General features: G+C 38.2%; 1 long non-coding RNA gene across 1 annotated transcript; it reads right to left on the reverse strand.

Annotated features, from left to right (window-relative positions):
• Nucleotides 1-13,516: 13,516 nt before the first annotated feature.
• LOC118764947 lies at nucleotides 13,517-15,013 on the reverse strand. Its single transcript, XR_005000787.1, has 3 exons — nucleotides 14,878-15,013; nucleotides 14,076-14,079; nucleotides 13,517-13,563 (listed from the first exon to the last, which is right to left on the reverse strand). It is a non-coding gene; the product is annotated as an uncharacterized LOC118764947 (long non-coding RNA).
• Nucleotides 15,014-18,973: the final 3,960 nt, after the last annotated feature.

Genomic DNA, 18,973 nt, shown 5'->3' on the forward strand with positions numbered 1-18,973 from the left:
GAGTACAGCAGGGATCACCACCATCCCCTGCCGGAGCCTCGTGGAGCTTCAGGTGTTTTCGCTCAATAAACACTCACAACGCCCGGTCTGGGAATCGAAACCGCGATCCTACGACCGCGAGTCCGCTGCCCTAACCACTGGGTCATTGCGCCTCCACTGTCCAATCTGTAATAGCTGAGGAAAATTTGGGAAGAATTTAATGTTGAAAATATGCTTCTAAGATGAAAGAAGAGTAGAGAAAAATTTAATCTGTGAGTTTTGGGTGATAAATGTATTACGCCGTGATGCGAATAAATGACTCCCCTTTTTACCATTTATTGACAGACTATTTATATCCTTCCTGGCAGTGTGGAGGGAAGGCTTTAAAGATGAGGGAAATATCTGGGAATTGTCGAATTTATTTCTTCTACAGTCACAGTCTTAAATTCGCTCAGGCCATTATTGAAGCTAAATCCTTCAACATAATTCCAATATCAAAGTTAATGATTATACTAAAAAGCAAAGTTGCTGTACTCTCATAAAAAGGGACACAATAGATAATATTGGCCAAGATACGCTATCTAAATAAAAGACGGGGCAGTCATATTTGGAACGCTCTGGGCCATTGCAAATAAGAACAAAACAGTAACCGCATTTATTTCAACGATTAAGAGATCAGAACAGTTGAAACAAAATTCTTCTGTATGACATTACGGATGTTCGTGCATACTTCCATTGTTTACTGGGTATTGCTCATCATACTCTACAGTTAAATCTGTTTATATCTTTAAATTGATGTGCTTTAAATGTTTGCTGATCTGAGAGTTGAATGTTAAATAATTAAATACATGAGCTGAATTTTTAAATACTATATTCTGAGAGAATATATTTTCTTTTCTGTTCCAAGTCAAGATAGCAACTGAACTGTTTGACACGAAACATTCATATGATATTGGTTTCAAATTTTGGCACAAGGCCAGCAATTTCGGGGGGAGTGGGTAAGTCTATTACATCGACTCCAGTTCTAAAACCAGTACTTATTTTGACAACTCCGAAAAGATGAAAGGCAAAGCCGACTTCGGTAGAATTTGAACTCAGAACATAAAGGGTCGGGCCAAATACCGCAAAGCATTTTGTCTCACACGCTAACGACTCTGCTAGTTCAGCGCAAGAAGAAGAAGAAAGAAAGAAAGAAAGAAAGAAAGAAAGAAAGAGGTGGCTCAAATTATCGATATCTCTATCGCAGGAGATTGTAGAGTGAAAGGGAAAGAGCATGCAAAAAAAGGAGAAGTATGAGCCAGTGAAGGAGAAGGTTGGAAAGTTGTGGAGGATGATGGTTCCAATGATTCTCGTGGGGATCGGAGCATTGCGATGCATAACAGAGAGTTTCAAGGACCGTGTGAATACGATCAAAATTGATGCGAGATTACAGGCCATACAGATAAAACAGCACTTCTTGGCATTGCAAGCATTTTAAAGAAAGTATTGTCTTTGTGTGGAACAGGAGAGGTAGCAGTAAGGCACTGCTACCAACTTGTTGTTGACTGTTCACTAACTGAAATGCCCGGACAGTTAAACACCTAAGTGTCTAAGATGTACAAAAATAATTAACAATAAGCAAAAATGATCGTTCTAAGAAGATTAACGCAGTAGTTCTACTGACAAGTAATACTTGTAGCCACTTCAACATGGCTGTTCCTTCGAACGAACTCTACTGCGATTTTTTATCCCAAAGAGGACGTCTCCTCAAGCTTTGCATCATTAACCAGCTAGAGGAAATGTCATTTTGGGGTTAAAAAATCGCAGTAGAGTCCGTTCGAACGGACAGTCATGTTGAAGTGGCTAAGAGTATTACTTATCAATCAATAATAATTTTAAACAATTGAACGTAATGTTATTAGAGCCATATAGGCGGCTAGCTGGCAGAAACGTTAGCGCGCCGGGCGAAATGCTTAGCGGTATTTTGTCTGCCGTTACGCTGTGAGTTCAAATTCCGCCGAGGTCGACTTTTCCTTTCATCCTTTCGGGGTCGATAAATTAAGTACCAGTTTTGCACTGGGGTTGATGTAATCGACTTAATCCCTTTGTCTGTCCTTGTTTGTCCCCTCTATGTTTAGCCCCTTGTGGGTAGTAAAGAAATAGGTATTTTGTCTGCCGCTACGTTCTGAGTTCAAATTCCGCCGAGGTCGACTTTGCCTTTCATCCTTTCGGGGTCGATTAAATAAGTACCAGTTACGCACTGGGGTCGAGGTAAGCGACTTAATCAGTTTGTCTGTCCTTGTTTGTCCTCTCTGTGTGTAGCCCCTTATCGGCAGTAAAGAAATAGGTATTTCGCCCATCGCGTTTTCAGTTCAAATTCTGCCGAGGTCGACTTTGCCTTTTCTCTTTTCGGAGTCGAGAAAATAATTACCAGTCGAGCCTTGTGCCGAAATTTGAAATCAGTATTATTAGCGCCATAATAAGTTAGGTAATTCTTGAGAATTACCTAACTTTCGAAGAATATTGAGAAAAAACAAAAATATTCTTCGCTTGCTGCCATGCAAAATTATACTTACTGCAGAACGTCGACAGCAAAAGTTATATCTTGAACTCAGTGATCGAAGTTTTGAGTTAAGATATTAGATTTATTACCGCAACGAAAAAACGATCAGTTGAAAATAAATGAAGTTAATACAGGCTAAAGCAGGATCTTTCCCCATAAAGTCTACTTCTTTCTAGAAATGTAGTATATCACTAAATATGCAAGGACGTGTATCTGAAATGAAATTGCAGATTACTCAAGAACGCATCTTAAACAGAAAAATTTGTTCCTGGTTTCTGTACCGAGCAAAGCACTACTTTAAATTACTTAACAGTTTGCGCTCAAAATCATTCCATAATTTTCTGCATTTGATGGTAGTTTTATGTAAGCCTTATTCATGCAAAACTGTGTTGTGTTTCACTATGATTGTTGAATAGAACTTCGGACTATGAATACAGAGTTATGATATATTGCTTACGGATGGAATATATTACAAGAATATATATGTGTATGCATGTTCTGTTGTATTTTTAATTATTTTAAGTCTTTTTGCAAGGAAGAAGCTGGTTTCTAACAAAATAAGAAAAGCTCAATTGTTGGAAAGTTACATAGCCGGATTTATAGGGGAACAAAGGGGCAATTGCCCCGGGCCCTCGCTCAGTATCGGGCGGTGGGCCCTCCACACTTCCCAACAATATTTCATGAAGCGGGCCTTCTCCTATATACTTCTTATAAAAACAATCTTTTTAAAATATTTGTCCATTTTAGCGACACCAGTTGCTCAACATTAAACCTGCGAGCAAAGAATAACAATGGGAAATATTCAATACTTTTTATGTATGTATTTTATAAAAAGGTAGAGATAGTTCAAGGTTTTTCTTTTTCTTCTTATGACCCTACAACAACCCATAAATTTTAGGTTTTGTAACGCACTCACATCTATTGCCAGTCCCTAAGCTTCATTAGTGTTCTTGACATGGAAGTCTATTTTGGTACGCTGGTCATATTTACGACTGTTTGGCTTCCAAAATTTAAATGTTTGCTTTACAGATTAAATTATGAAATTATCTTTTTCAGATAAAAACATTTTTTTCTTCTCTCTTTGAACTTAGGAAAATGACTTGTTCAAATTTTTGCTTTTCATTAAACCAAATCTTTTCCTTTCTTTCTTTCTTTCTTTATTTATTCTTTACTTTCATCCTTTTCGATATATTTCCTCGTGTTTTAAGGTTCATATGTCAGTCAGTCTCCCGAGGCATTGCCCTACCAATCTGTTGTTATTGTTCGCAAAAAACAATTTCATCAATAATAGTGATTTAGTACCTGTTCAGTTTGTTTATATCTACCAATTTTCGGCCAACGTATGTCTACTACGATAAATCCCTGATTGTAAATAGGTGAATTTAAAAAAGAAAATTGAGAAAATGTTGGAACATAAAAAATAAACTCAAGGATGTTACTAACAACTCATCTTAATTTCAATCCAAAATACCCTCTTCCCTCACAAAATGATTTGAACCGTTACGTCTGCAGACGCCATTTTCATAAACAAAAGTGAAAGTAGCTAAAAAACCGTCACATGATTGTTTAAAATTTAGAAGAATCTATGAAATACACAATTCCTTTACAAGCCTATATTTTCTCTGAAGCGTTTATGGTGCTTCTTTGTTTCCAGGGCCCCATGGAAGTAATGCATAATTCTGAAGATAAGTAATTTAATGGAAACGAAATCTTTAATCTGTAGTCATTGATTTACTGTTAGTCACTTTAACACTTTTCTATTGACGATTTACTTTGGTTCCCGGCCTACTTATCTGCCCCCAGGCGTGAGAGTAACAGAGGTATGTATAAACTGCCTAGCTTAGTATGCTTGTGATAGATTACATGAAGTGCGTGTACATGGTTCTTGTCGGTTCCTCTTTTGCTCTTGAGACTATTTTCTCTTTGCTTTTGTTCGGATTATATTTCCACCCGGAATATCCAATATACTACGGAATATTCAGCTGTCTCCAAAGAAAGAAAGATGTGAAAATATGCTACTGCATTGCCAAGAACACAATATCTTGCATAATTTTTTTTTGCTTCGAAAAAGGAAAACTTAGGATTTAATGACGATTCAGTAACAAATGTCTCTTTTGCGAAACTAGTTGCACTCCCAAGTACATCTGCCAAAAATATGAGTAGTATATCGACTCAGGATATTGAAGATGAAGATTCACTGCAGCCTACTGACATAGATAGTGAAGTGTCATTTTGAGACCTGGATTTCTGCCAGAAAAAAAGTATGTTTCCATGTTCTTTCAGTCAGAACATTGGTGCCATTATAAAAAGCAAACTGGATAGGTGCTTTCATTATCTTAAAAACTCAATGATTTTTCTATTCGTAACAATTTTGAGCATTGTTTGGGAAAGTGGCTCCTGGACGGGATGCCGGTCCATCGCAGGTGAGCTGCAAGAGGGAAGAGTGAGAGAGAAAGTTGTGGCGAAAGAGTCAGCAGAAGTTCGCCATTACCTTCTGCCAGAGCCGCGTGGAGCCTAGGTGTTTCGCTCACAAACATATACATCGCTCGGTCTGAGATTCGAACTCGCGATCCCTCGACCGCGAGTCCGCTGCTCTGACCACTGGGCCATGTGCCTCCACATGCATGTATGTATCTATGTAAAATTGAATTTATGATTTGGGTATAGAAGCCGAGGTTTCGAAGTAGTTGTCCATAGTTTTCTTCCTCTTTGATTTTGGAAGAGATATTCACACAAAGAAGGACAACTGACCTGAACGACGGTACATATTTTTTCTTATTATTATATCTAGTCTTTTATGTTTCACTTCGTAGAAATTTTATGGACATGCTTCATCGATATTCTTTATGTTTAGGTTTACATATGTATTCATTATCAAGAGGATATATACCAAGGCAGTCTTCTTATCGGATGGCATTGTTTATTGTTTTAGCGACAACGCCTTATCACATTGAGAAGTAATATCTTGAAGATATTTTTGGGCAACTGCTTATCATGTGTGCGAGATCTTCCACAGAATGTGACATAATGGCATTTTTGTTCTTTTATTTGCATGCATGCATATATATTTAAAGGATACATATTTAAGAGAGTGTGTATATATCTATGTGAGTGAGTGTGTGTATATACCTACTTGTTTGTAAATAGATATGTTATAAAGATAATACATAAATATTATAAATGATATATACAAATATAAATGATTTTATAAAATCATATATATATATATATACACACAATTGTGTGTATATATGCATAATGTGTATGTATATATTTGTGTGTGTGTGCGTGTGTGTATTTACGTATGTATGTATGCATGCATGTGTGTGCACGTGTGTATATCTATGTATGAATTTATGTATGTATGTGTGTGGATGGATGGATGGATGGGTGGGTGGGTGGGTGGGTAATCGTTTCACTTTCAATCAGCAGATGTGAACCATCGAACTATGAGTAGGAATTGACAATAATTCCAGCCAATTAGAATCTGACATGGGAATGAATTAATGTCGTCTGCTGTTAATGGGTCAGTGATGAGTCAATGTGTTAGTATCAAGAGGATTGCCAGCAGCCGTCTATATATATATATATATATATATATATAAAAGAGAGGGAGAGGAGCATAATAACAAATGACCAAAGCAGAGTAGGTTTTGGGTTTGTAATTCTTTTTTTTATTGCAATATTGCTTATTTCAGTATTTCCGATGGCGGAGTTGAGGAATTTATTGCCACGGCTGCTGTTGACGTTATCGTTGTTGCTCTGTTATTCGAATATGTGGCGAGATTCTTGCGTAAACAAAGCATGATCGACAAATATATTTTTGTTGTTGTTGTTAATATTATTGATGTTCTTGTTCCTGCTGTTTATGTTATTTTTGTTTTTGTAATGATTTTATTTCTTGTTTGTTTGTTATATGCTGCTGTTGTTTGAGATGGGTTTAATAAATAAATAAAAAAAGAACCACATTGTAATATTATTGGAAACGGTTAGTTATTGTTATGATTCGAGCATCACATGTGATGAGAGACTGAATTTTGCACAAGAATCAACATCGCTTTTGAACATCTCTTTATTCTAAAATACTGCTTCCACCTAGGAATTGCAGGAGGTTTATTATTTAATTGGCTTTGTGGTAATTAATTTGTGTTGTATTTGTAATAATGCAAACTTTATTTCATCGACCCCGAAAAGAATGAAAGACAAAGTTGACCTCGACGGGACTTGAACTTGGAATGTACAGAGTTGGAATCAATGTCAAAACGCATTTTTTTCTGACAAATGCATTTTGTTCTAATGATTTTGCCAATTCACCGCTTCTGCTCCTAACAATAACACGAATAATTACTTCTACGAAAGGCACAAGGCCTGATATTGTGGGGGAGGAACTAGTCAATTACATCACCCCCTAGTACTCAACTGGTACTTATTCTGTCGACCTCGAAGGGACGAAAGGTAAAATTGATCTCTGCACAATTTGAACTCGGGTGAAAAGCTAGAACAAATTTTGCAAGGCACTTTTTTCCGAAGCTCTGAGCAGCTCTGAGCAGCTCGCCGCCTTCTGGTTTCAAAATTTGGCACTAGGCCAGCAATTTTAGGGGAGGGGGTTTAGGCGATTACATCGATACCAGTAGTTGACTGGAATTTTATTTTATGGACGCCGAAAGGATGAAAGGCAAAATCGACCTCGACGAAATTTGAACTCAGAATGTAAGGAACCGAAGCATTTTGTCACTCCTCTACCTTAACAACAATAATAATAATAATAATTGTTTCTAGCTTTTGGGGAGAGGGGAATTCGATTGCATCGACTTCAGGGCTCAACTGATATTTATTTCATCAACGCCGAAAGGATGAAAGCAAAGTCGAACTCCACGAAATTTTAACCCAGAACGTAAAGAACCGGAAGAAATGCAGCAGAGCATTTTGTCCGACTAGCTGATAATTATGTCTGTTCGTCACCTTAACAATAATCCTTTCTACAACAGGCACAAGGTCAGCAATTTTAAGTCGATTACATCGACCCCAGTGCTCAATTGGTACTTATTTTTTCGACCCTGATAGAATGAAAAGCAAAGACGACCTCGGCGGAAATTGAACTCAGAACGTAAAGACGAACGAAATGCCGCTAAGCATTTTGCCCCGCCGTGCTAAGGGTTCTGCCAGCTCGCCGCCTTAACAATAACAATAATAATAATAATAATAATGTTTTCTTACATACGCATGAGGGGATGTGTGGTAAATAGCTTGCTTACGAACCACATGGTTCCAGGTTCAGTCCCACTGCGTGGCACCTTGAGCAAGTGCCTTCTACTATAGCCTCGGGCTGACCAAAGCCTTGTGAGTGGATTTGATAGACGGAAACTGAAAGAAGCCCGTCGTATATATGTACATATATATATGTGTGTGTGTGTGTGTGTTTGTGTGACTGTGTTTGTACCCCCAACATCGCTTGACAACCGATGCTGGTGTGTTTACGTCCCCGTAGAATAAGTACTAGGCTTACAAAGAATAAGTCCTGGGGTCAATTTGTCCGACTAAAGGCGGTGCCCCAGCATAGCCATAGTCAAATGACTGAAGCATGTAAAAGAGTAAAAGAGTATACGCACAAAATCACAATCTTCGGAGACAGGGGTATATATAATCGATTAAATCAACCTCGTTACTTAACTGGTTTTTAACTTTATCGACTCCCAAGAGAATGAAGACCAAAGAGGCACTTTAATATTGATTCTGTTGGGTACTCAACCATTTCTACCAATCAACCAGCGTCACCTCAATAATAATATTACATCAATAATATACCAATAATATATCAATACCAACGACAATCTCCTTGTTTACTTTGAAGATAACATGAGTACAAAACATTAATTGCTCACGATAAAAAAAACACCAACATTTTGGTGCCTACGTATATAATTAATGTAAACCATAAAAAGTCAAGAGGTATGAGAGATGAATATATTTATGTGACCACTTGTCATCCTTAGGACTACGGTTCAATCGCAGCCTTCTTCATGTAGTAATAATTTAAGTACATATTAAATTATGTTTACATGTCTGCACTAATATGCATACATATTAGTGCAGACATGTAAAAATAATACACACACACGCACACACGCGCACAAACACGCACACCCATACATACATAGTAAAATTTATTAAAACTGAAACTTTATAAATTGCGAGTTTGAGTAATTCACTAACGATTTTAAATTATTTTAGCGAAAAAAATTTTTTTTTCTTTTTTTGCAGCAAGTGAAATATCTCTTCTCTTCGAGTTATTCAAGATTCTCTACGAAACCCACGGTAGAGGATTCTTATCTCAGGGATGGTACACCGCTTTCAAATAATGGCCTATCAAATTATATTAAACAAACGCTTAGTCTTGATAACTGTTGGAATTATTGAAATTGTGTTCCATGAGTCTTCTGTTTTCTATTGATATCCCGTAAGACTAAGAGTTTGCTCTTCAGAATCTATATCGCACCACTTCTGAAGCACAAGGAAACTCCTGTCTCTGATTCTCACTAATTGCACATGTTTCTGTTCCACTAAACTTTGCATCAACTGTTGTGCTCAATCCTTCACTCTGAAGATTAATACTCGGTGGAATTCTGTTCCTTTTCAAGAAAAGTGGGGCATTATATCAAGAACGATGCCAAAAATTTATGTTTAAATACTTCTTTGTTGTAATTAGCTTGATTACAGCTAAGCAGTTTACGTTCTTCGGAACATGCCCTTTGCTCCTGGCATTGCAGGGAATTCAGTTTCAATCTTGAAATGTAAATGGAGTTACAATTTCTACCACTATGGAAAAAATGTATTTCTATTCAGTTATGAAGTCGGGCAACATTTAATAAATAACCAGCGATGGAGCCTACCAGTGAGTAAAAACATTTATAACTAAGTGAACTACATTATAAAAAGCTATATCTTGACTCAGGGTAGGATTCGAAATATCTACTCCTTAGTGGTTAAGCAGAATGGAGGGAAAAGGAAAATAAATTATATATGAAAGAAAGAATTTTGAAATTTTGTCTATGATTGATAATAATATTCTTTTTACTGTGATAGAAACAAAAGTTTATTAAAATACGTTAGGACACATCTTAGTTTCAGAACTTACACAGTGTCATCGTATTCTATGGGGGAAATATATTCAAATAATAATGGGGGGGGAGACATAGCTAAGAAAATTATGTCCCTTTTATTTTTGACATTTTCAACAGCTAGATTATCAAAGAAAGTTTATTTACCATATTTAATCAGCACAGATGTGAAGATTATTGCCAAGAGACAGTTATTTTGTATCGATAGAATTTATTTTCTAAAATTCGAGTTTGACAATATGGAATAGGTTTATTGAGAGTTGTGTTCTAAAGACGGTTGAAACTAAGAATTTCGGGGGTAAACAGTTTGTCGGAAAGAGAAACTATTCTTCTCCTGGTTTGGTTTGTATGAATAAATCCAGATTAGTTGTGAACAATCATTGAATAAAGCAATTTTATAGATTTAACAATGTTCTCAGTGTAAGAAGTAAAGTGATCAAAGAGTTGTTCGTAGTTTGGAAAGTTAGGAAAAAGAATATAATTTTGGAATCAGGAAGACAGAGACTGTCAATCACAATAACATTTAGTTTTTATGTCTGGACATTAGATGCATCACAGGAATGGTCAACTCTTCTGTTGCTGGTGTTAAAGATGTCAATTTTAGAAAGAAAGTCGACTCGAGAAATCGACACTTTTATCCACAAGAAAAACGTTAGTAACCAAATATCGATCAATGAAAGAATTTATATTGTTTTTCTCTTCTTTTCAGTTTGTATTATTTATTTTTTATAAATAATTTATAGTCTTCGATTGGAAGATGATTTATTTTACCATCGGGAGTGTCTGGATAAAACAACAGTCTTCAAACACATCAGTGTTTTTCAATCTCCATAAACATTTGCTTCAGACCAAAAATACCTTAAAGTGTTTAGAATGGAATTTCTATGTTCTAAGTTCAAATTCCACCAAAGTCAATTTAACCTTTTGTCCTGTAATAACAATAAAATTGATTTTATTGCGTATATCTCTCTCCTTGTGCCGATTCAAGAGATATAAATATTTTTTTCTACAAAGGCGGCGAGCTGCCAGAATCGTTAGCAGCATTTCGTCAGGCTTTACGTTGTGATACAAATTCCATTGAGGTTGACTTTGTCTTCCATCTTGAGCACTGGGGCTTGATGTAATCGACTTACCCGCTCCCCGAAATTGCTGGCATTGTACCAAAATTTGAAGCCAATATTTGTTTCTACAGAGTAACTTCCATTAGTCGACACGCTTATTGCAAACCCATCATGCGCCCACTAATTAATGTAGTAAGAGCAGTGAGTTTCATATTGTTCCCGTGACATAAGAATCTGCACACAGCTGCCATCGTCGTATAAAAGTTGTCGGCAAAGATGGATTTTAAAAAAAAATTCAATGCATTTTTTATAGTGACACATTAGAGAAATAGATTCGATTGACATTCTCAATGTAATGTTTTGTGAGATATTAATTATCAACATAGCAAACATAACAGATTATAGTCGAAGTATTTGCTTTTGGTCAACAGCAGTTTCTGTAAAATCAGTTGCAGAATTAAAGGTGTGCAACATGACACGTTTAAGACCCACGAGCCAGAACCCAATATCTTCACCACACAGACATTACACACCTCAGAAAATTTTTTCCTAGAATACAATCAATTATTTCTTTCTCCAAAGCATTTTTACCGTATTCTTGAATTATAGTAGATACCACCGACTCTGTTATAATAAAAATACCAATTTTATCAAGATTAGAGCAATAAAAAGTAGAGACGCCCTTGGTAGGGAACACGTAACAAATTAGCAATGTTCTTTTGCTACTCTAGGCACAAGACCCGAAATTCTGGTGAGGGGGGGGGCATCGATTAGATCGATCCCCAGTACGCAACTGGTACTTAATTTATCAACCCCGGCGAAGTTCGAAGTCAGAACGAAAAAACAAATGAAATACCTATTTCTTTACTACCCACAAGGGGCTAAACACAGAGGAGACAAACAAGGACAAACAGACGGATTAAGTCGATTATATCGACCCCAGTGCGTAACTGGTGCTTATTTAATCGACCCCGAAAGGATGAAAGGCAAAGTCGACCTCGGCGGAATTTGAACTCAGAACGTAACGGCAGACGAAATACCGCTAAGCATTTCACCCGGCGTGCTAACGGTTCTGCCAGCTCGCCGCCTTAAAGACGGACGAAATACCTCTGAGTACTTCGCCTAGTGTGCTAACCATTCTGCCAGCTCGCCGCCTTAACAAATTAGTAATATTACATCAAAACTGTTGTTAATAATATAACATCACGTAATGTTAGCAATTCCGAAAATGCATTCTTGCTCGGCGAATCTCGTTTCACTTTAACGGATTCTCTGGTTTTCTCCACTGTTCAAATTTAATATCATTCTCGAGACTTCAAAGACATCTCCTACTGAATTTCTCTATTTTCTGTTTTATTATTTTTACACAAAGGCTTCATCTTTGAAGTGCCATAATGATTTTTGCAACATCCTTATATTCCAAGTGAATGATCTGTCGACATCTTGAAACCATTATTTTTCATTTGCAATTCAGTTCCAGTATTTTAGAAGCATTGGCAAATCATTACTTAAACCCGAATCACCGACGTAGCTTCCCTTCCTGGAAAAAAAATGCTTTAATAATATTCATAAAGAGAAGGATTTTAGGTTTTCTTTTTCAATTATAATTATTTTTCTAGTGAAGTTGGAGAAAAGGCCCACGCAGCTGTTTTATTGTATTTTTCTATAAAAGAAAAATGAAACATTACAAGCGAATTTATTGTGCTGGAAGTCGTTTAACTAAAAATTTAATAAAGTAAAATTATATTGGACGCCTTTGTCCCAGTATTTGAAAATTTGAGAAACAGAATTGAGAAAATCCGATTAATAAACGGTGTTGAGCTATTTCCCCTTTGGAATATAATCAGATCTGCTTCGGAGAACATTTAGATTTCTTCGAATCTTATTTCTCGAAATTTCGACAAAATCGGGAAAAACGGGCGTTTAAGAGAATAGAATTCTGTATAACTATTTCTTACTTTAATGTTATAGTCATAACATTAAGTAATTATTACATTGTGTTTATTTCACATCTCCACTTTTGAACCTTTTTTATGAATCTAATTAATGATTAATCTCAATATAGTAATAGTCAGTATAAATATTGGTTGACTGGTTGGTCAACTGATTTCTCCAGTCGCGCTTTACATTATTGAGAGAGGGTTAAGGAAGAGTAAAGGAGATATACACAGAGTTGACATACGAAAAGGTGCAGGATCAGTGGAAGGAAAGAATCATAGAGGCGAGGAGGAAGAGGAGGAGGAGTAAGATGAGGATGAAGAAGAAGAGGAGGAGAAGGAAGAAGGGGAGGAGGAGCAGGAGGAGTTGTACAAACTAGAAATTTGTTTTATTAAATTTTATTTTAAGCTAATAAATATTTTTCTTTTAGAAATTAGAATTCATCATTTCGTATAAGCCTCAAGAAATCTGATAAAAATTAAATTATAATTGTTGCATGTATGCCGCATTTCCTGATATTGCGTATGGTGCAAAAACATAATTCCTCAGTTTTTACATATGGGGCAAATTGCTTACACCGACCCCTGCGCTCAACTGATACTTATTTTACAGACCCCGAAAAGATGAAAGACAAAGTCGAACTCAGTAGGATTTGAACTCTGAACGTAAAGAACCGGAATTAATTCTGCGAAGAATTTTGTGCAGCGGGTGAATGATTCTAACTGCTCGACTCCCTGGCACTCTAGTGAATAATAATTTCTAATATTTCCAGCAAGTCTCAGATTTTGTGGGGGAAGGAAGAAAGGGGTAGTTAAAGTGGATTTAAATTACTGCAGGGGTAAAGAAAAACAAACCAAAACTATAATAAACAAGAGCCCTCAAAGAGTGTAAATCTCCGCCAAGGCAACACACGAACGTCCTTAATCTTTTATTACCCACATGTGGCTAAAAATGGAGGTTATACATGACAAAAACAATACAAAACACATAAACGGGGAAATAAAAATACAGAAAGAAATCGAGTAAGGAAGAAAAAAATAAAAAGAAACGAATGAAAATATGAAAATGATAAAATGAGGCGCAACGCCCACTCGACCCCCGAAGTGGTTACATTTAGACATTATTTTGGACAGATTTTTCCTCTTTTTTTCCTTTTTTCATAATTTAAAAAGTTCTCATCTTCATCATTTTTTTTAATATATATTATTCATTTCTTTTTTAAGTTTTTCAACTCTTTACGTTCAATTACGGCTAGTAGGGTATCAAACCACACAGGCCCGACATTCAACATCACACGCTCCTCCTCCTCCTCCCTGAAATCCTCCATGGGCAGCCTCACCCCTACCAATCCCTTCCATTTGGAAACTTCCCCTTCCACATCTACACTCCACCGGTAGCAGACCATGAATGTCTCATTTCCAAAACTGCGCTGCACACTTTCCTCCACCGACCCTCTCTCTCCTGGCTCCTCCTCTACTGTCCACGCATGCTTGAATATAGACGGCTCCTCACCCTCCTTGGGCGTCCCATCCGGTTCCGCCGCTGGTCCTTCCGAGCACTCTCATGACGTCGCCCCTCTCTTCTCTTTGGGGCCGACAAACCCATCACTCCCACCATTTGAAGCCCTCGTTCCATCCTTTCTCGGCTCTCCCTCTTCCGCATCCTGGCGCACTCTATATCGCTCTTGCCATCTCCGTCTTTCATTGTCTCAAATAGCATTCCAATCTCCACCTCCTCCCGGTCCCTCCCCACAGTCCTCACACTCTGAGGAGGCCCGTGATCGGGGCACCGCGTCCTCATGTGGCCTCCCACTCCACATTCGCAACAACTCGGTCGGCGCCCCTCAACAATCACCTCGAGGGATCTCTCTCCTGGAATCTTTTTCTGATAGGGAATCCCTTCAATCTCGCCCGGCCCTACACGTGGGCAGTAGTGTCACCCCAACACCTTCCTCCCTTGCCAACGAAAGTTTCCGCTTTCATCAGGGGTCCCAAACACTCCACCACGCCGTCCTCCGACAGAACCCCAATCCCATCGGTGGAGGCCGTTCGCGTGCGGTACACCACCGTCCCATCACTCTTATCCTTGACCGTTTCTTCTGCAGGGACCAGCTTTTATTGCGTCTCCCATCCCCTTTGCACAAACCGTTCACTTCTTATTCATTGTTATCTGTCTCGCGTTCAACGGCGTAGCTATTCCTACTGCAGCGGCTTTTGCATAGCTCTCCGTCTTGAGAAACCAACTTTTCAGCTCCACAATGGGGAGAAAACAGCAAAAAACAATCACGCGCGAGTCACTCAACAATAATTTTCCACAGTGATATACAACAATTTCAACAACGGACAGTCTCAAAGAGAAAGCCTTCAACATGTAACAACAATCCAAAACCGCGGTCAAAAATGACGAAACTCAAACAAACAAGTTGCCAGTCCGCGACACCAACGCCCTCTGAATGATTAGCCAGAGATGATTTTTAAAATGAGAATATCTAAAATAACTTGACTGCTCTCACAAACAAGAATACTAAAGATGAACCCGACCGCTCTCAAAAATTTTGTAAAAACAAAAACCGGAAAAATAATGCAGAATCCTTGTCCGGTACTGGATCGATCCCAAAATCTAATCAGTTCATGCCAGTCACAAGGCCAAACATCCCTGATAGTTTCATCCGAATCTATCCAGCAGTTCTTGAGATATCTTGTCCACGGACGGACAAACAAACACGACTGAAAACAATACCTCCGCCTTCGTTAAGGCGGTGGTAATAATATTACGCCAAGACGCGACTCTGTTCAAGAATTACCAAACAATAATTTATTTACAGTCTTTGCTAATAAAGAGATATTACCTGTGGTTGTCTTCCTCCCCACGGACGAGGATAGACAAAAATTGGTTTGTCTCTATGGACTATATTTTATTTGCTTTCTCATTTCGACGATATTTCACATCAAAATGTCTGCTAGACACGTCGCCTATAAAACGAATATAATAATACACCGAGCAAAACAAATATAAAAAAAACAGCGTAAAAACAAATTATATCATAGAACAAATACTTCAGCAAAAAGGAAAAATAATGAAAATTTAAATAAACGTTTGATATGGAAAAAAAATGAAAAGAAATAGTCTTGTCGAACAACTTAAATATTTTGGATGATGGTTGTAACAACAACAATAGTCACGCAAAGACGAACATGTTATATAATAGCAGAAATGAGACTTGAGACAAAAGCTAGCTTTGTCTCAGTCATTACACGGATAGAGTTTTTACTCTATCTGTGTAAACTTGGCAAAAGAATTAAATGGCAGAATTTGGTAAAACCAGACTGTCTTTTTGCCTCAGGATCAAATCCAAGACGAAGAGAAAAATAACATGTCTGAAAATTTAGAAGTTTATAGTTTTCGTTTATTTTAGTGGTTTGCATGTAGATTAACGGTTTCCGTTTAGACCAGTGGTTTCCGTTTCCTGTCCAAACCCAGGCAGCAGTAGTTTTCTACACGAAGTATCGTAAATGTTTTCTTGATCAAGAAGGACAAGGCTTATAGTACTCTCAGCTATATTCTAATGGCTGCAGAATCAACCAAAACAGAAGCTGATATATTCACATCCACCTCCACCCATACACTTGTGCCCCAGTATTTGTGGCAGAGAAATACAAGGGTAGCGATTGGGTACATGGAAAACGATGTGGATCTATTGATGGTTGCCCTCATTATATCGAAGTTGAGCAGGTGGTAAGCACAGGGATGACGATAGGTGACAAGAGGGGATATGATGGATTTACAAATCTCAGTGACCTCGAAGGTCACATACAGGAGGTTCAGTGAGCTGAGACAAAAGGGAGGGGCGCTCGACAAAAGACCTGGTTGTTATATGTGAAGTACTAAAGGCCAGTTGAGTGCCGTGGAGAACAAGAAAGGCTGGGAAAGTGGGAAAGAAAAGAAAGTAACAGAAAGCAGCTGTAGCAGCAACAAGGTCAGCACGTTCCACTTTCCAGTCACAGTTAAGAAATGATGGAGGATGTTACCTTGCGTTCGATTCTAGTGAGCAGGCCATAGTTAGCAGCCATTCCATCTCTGTCGTCCTGTGATAAGCAGAAGGAGATACAGGAGGATTAAAAAGAACCAAACTATCGCTGAAAAATATAAGAGAGAAAAACAGCGAAGGAAGACTTCGGAAAAGTAAAGTGAAGCAGGAGAAGGAGATGTTTCTCCGCAGTTAAGTTATGAAAAAGTGGGTGAATGTAGCGAGAATAACTGACTCGAGACAAACGGGACTTCAAAGCATCCGTCTCTGGACAGAAAAGCACGGAGGTTAGCGAACTTGCCAAGGTACTCTTTGTATAAACATTGACTCGGAATCTGTAGGGATCCTTGATCCTCCCTGGGTGGAATTTTCCCTTATCGAGGAATTTTATAATTTTCTGCTTAATTTTTAGTGTTTTTTTTTTTTTTGTTTACACGTGTTTATGTAACTCCCTAAATTCCTACTGTTCTTGTCATTTTATTGTCCAAAAAAAGTTTTGTGGTCCTAAAAGAAGTATCGTCACCATCATCATCATCATCATGATTATTATTGTTGTTATTATTATCATTATTATTATCAGTAGTGGTGGTGGTGGTTGTAGTAGTAGTAGTAGTCGTCAAAGTCGGCGAGCTGGCAGAATCGTTACCACGCCGAGCAAAATGCTTAGCGGCATTTCGTCCGTCTTTACGTTCTGAGTTCAAATTTCGCCGGGGTCGTCTTTGCCTTTCATCTTTTCGGGGTTGATAAAACAAGTACCAGTTGAGTACTGGGGTCGATGTAATCAACTTAACCCCTTCCCCGAAACGGCTGGCCTTGTGCCAAAATTTGAAATCCTTATTTTACTCACCTTTCAATTCATTCAACATTTCAAACCCTTCTTTTGATGTCGTTGTTTAACCTCGTGTCAGTTCTAATTGACTATCTCGTCTTTTCTTTATCTAAGACTACACTGACCAATGCGTCCTTCCTTATAGAAGGGGCTTTGGATACTACGACTAGCAGTTCGTGTGATCGCATATGGGTCTCTTTCTTGTTTCACAGCTTAAATTTGCATTCGACACCTAAGTTTCTCAAGTGACCACTCATATAAATCCTGACCCGGGTCGGTGATTCGGGCGAGATGGCAGAAACGTTAGCACGCCGGGAGAAATGCTTAGCGATATTTCGTCTGCCGTTACGTTCAGAGTTCAAATTCCGCCGAGGTCGACTTTGCCTTTCATCCTTTCGGGATCGATTAAATAAGTACCAGTTACGCACTGGGGTCGATGTAATCGACTTAATCCCTTTGTCTGTCCTTGTTTGTCCTCTCTGTGTTTAGCCCCCCGTGGGTAGTAAAGAAATAGGTGATTCGTCAAGACCCCCTGTTAACATTATGGTTGGCTTCAAACCCATTTCCTGTATCACTCAGTAGTGTAATCAATCTCGCTGTGGTTCCTGTCTCTTTTGTTCTGATAATTTAATCATTTTCACCAATACCAGAAAATCATTTCCCTAACAATCGGCCGTTTTGTCCTTCCTTTTCGCAGTGTTAACAACGTCATTCATAGGATGCATTACCGAACTCGTGTTTCGGTTAACAGACTTCTGCAAACTTTTTTCGTTTCTAACTAAACCTATTTACAAGAGAAGCTGCTTCATCTTGAGACACATAAATTATCCATGTGAATGGAATATCTGAATGAAGAATATTGGTTTCTTTAAGCTTTTCTTAATTTATTTTTATCGGTTTCTTTTACTGAATGTGCAATATTGATTTTGTTTTTGTTTTTTTTAATATCACACTTCAGTTGGCTGTTAATATTTATAAGCTCGGGGGGAAAAATCTTTCTTCCAAGCTAATAAGAGAGCTTCTACATAGTCGCTTAATGTGTTAGAAATAACAGCAAAATTTCCCTCAAATCGTGCCTTAATGTTTTATTGTTGTTTTTTTTTAATTAGATAGTAAATTCATGAATAAACTAGACCCAAGAAAGACAAGTTGGTCACGACTGGAGAGCTGGGCTGGAGCTAAATATCAGCAGCAATAGCAGTGGAGGCGCAATGGCCCAATGGTTAGAGCAGCGGGCTCGCGGTCGGAGGATCGCGGTTTCGATTCCCAGACAGGGCGTTGTGTGTGTTTATTGAGCGAAAACACCTAAAGCTCCACGAGGCTCCGGCAGGGGGGGGGGCGACCCCTGTTGTACTCTTTCGCCCCAACTTTCTCTCACTCTTTCTTCCTGCTTCTTGTCCCCCGACTTCCTACGCAACCGCTGAGTCTGGATGCGCATTCATCCATCAGTCGATGCTCTCGGTGTCGGGGGTTGACCTG

The sequence above is a fragment of the Octopus sinensis genome, linkage group LG10, assembly GCF_006345805.1.
Source record: "Octopus sinensis linkage group LG10, ASM634580v1, whole genome shotgun sequence".
NCBI lineage: Eukaryota > Metazoa > Mollusca > Cephalopoda > Octopoda > Octopodidae > Octopus > Octopus sinensis.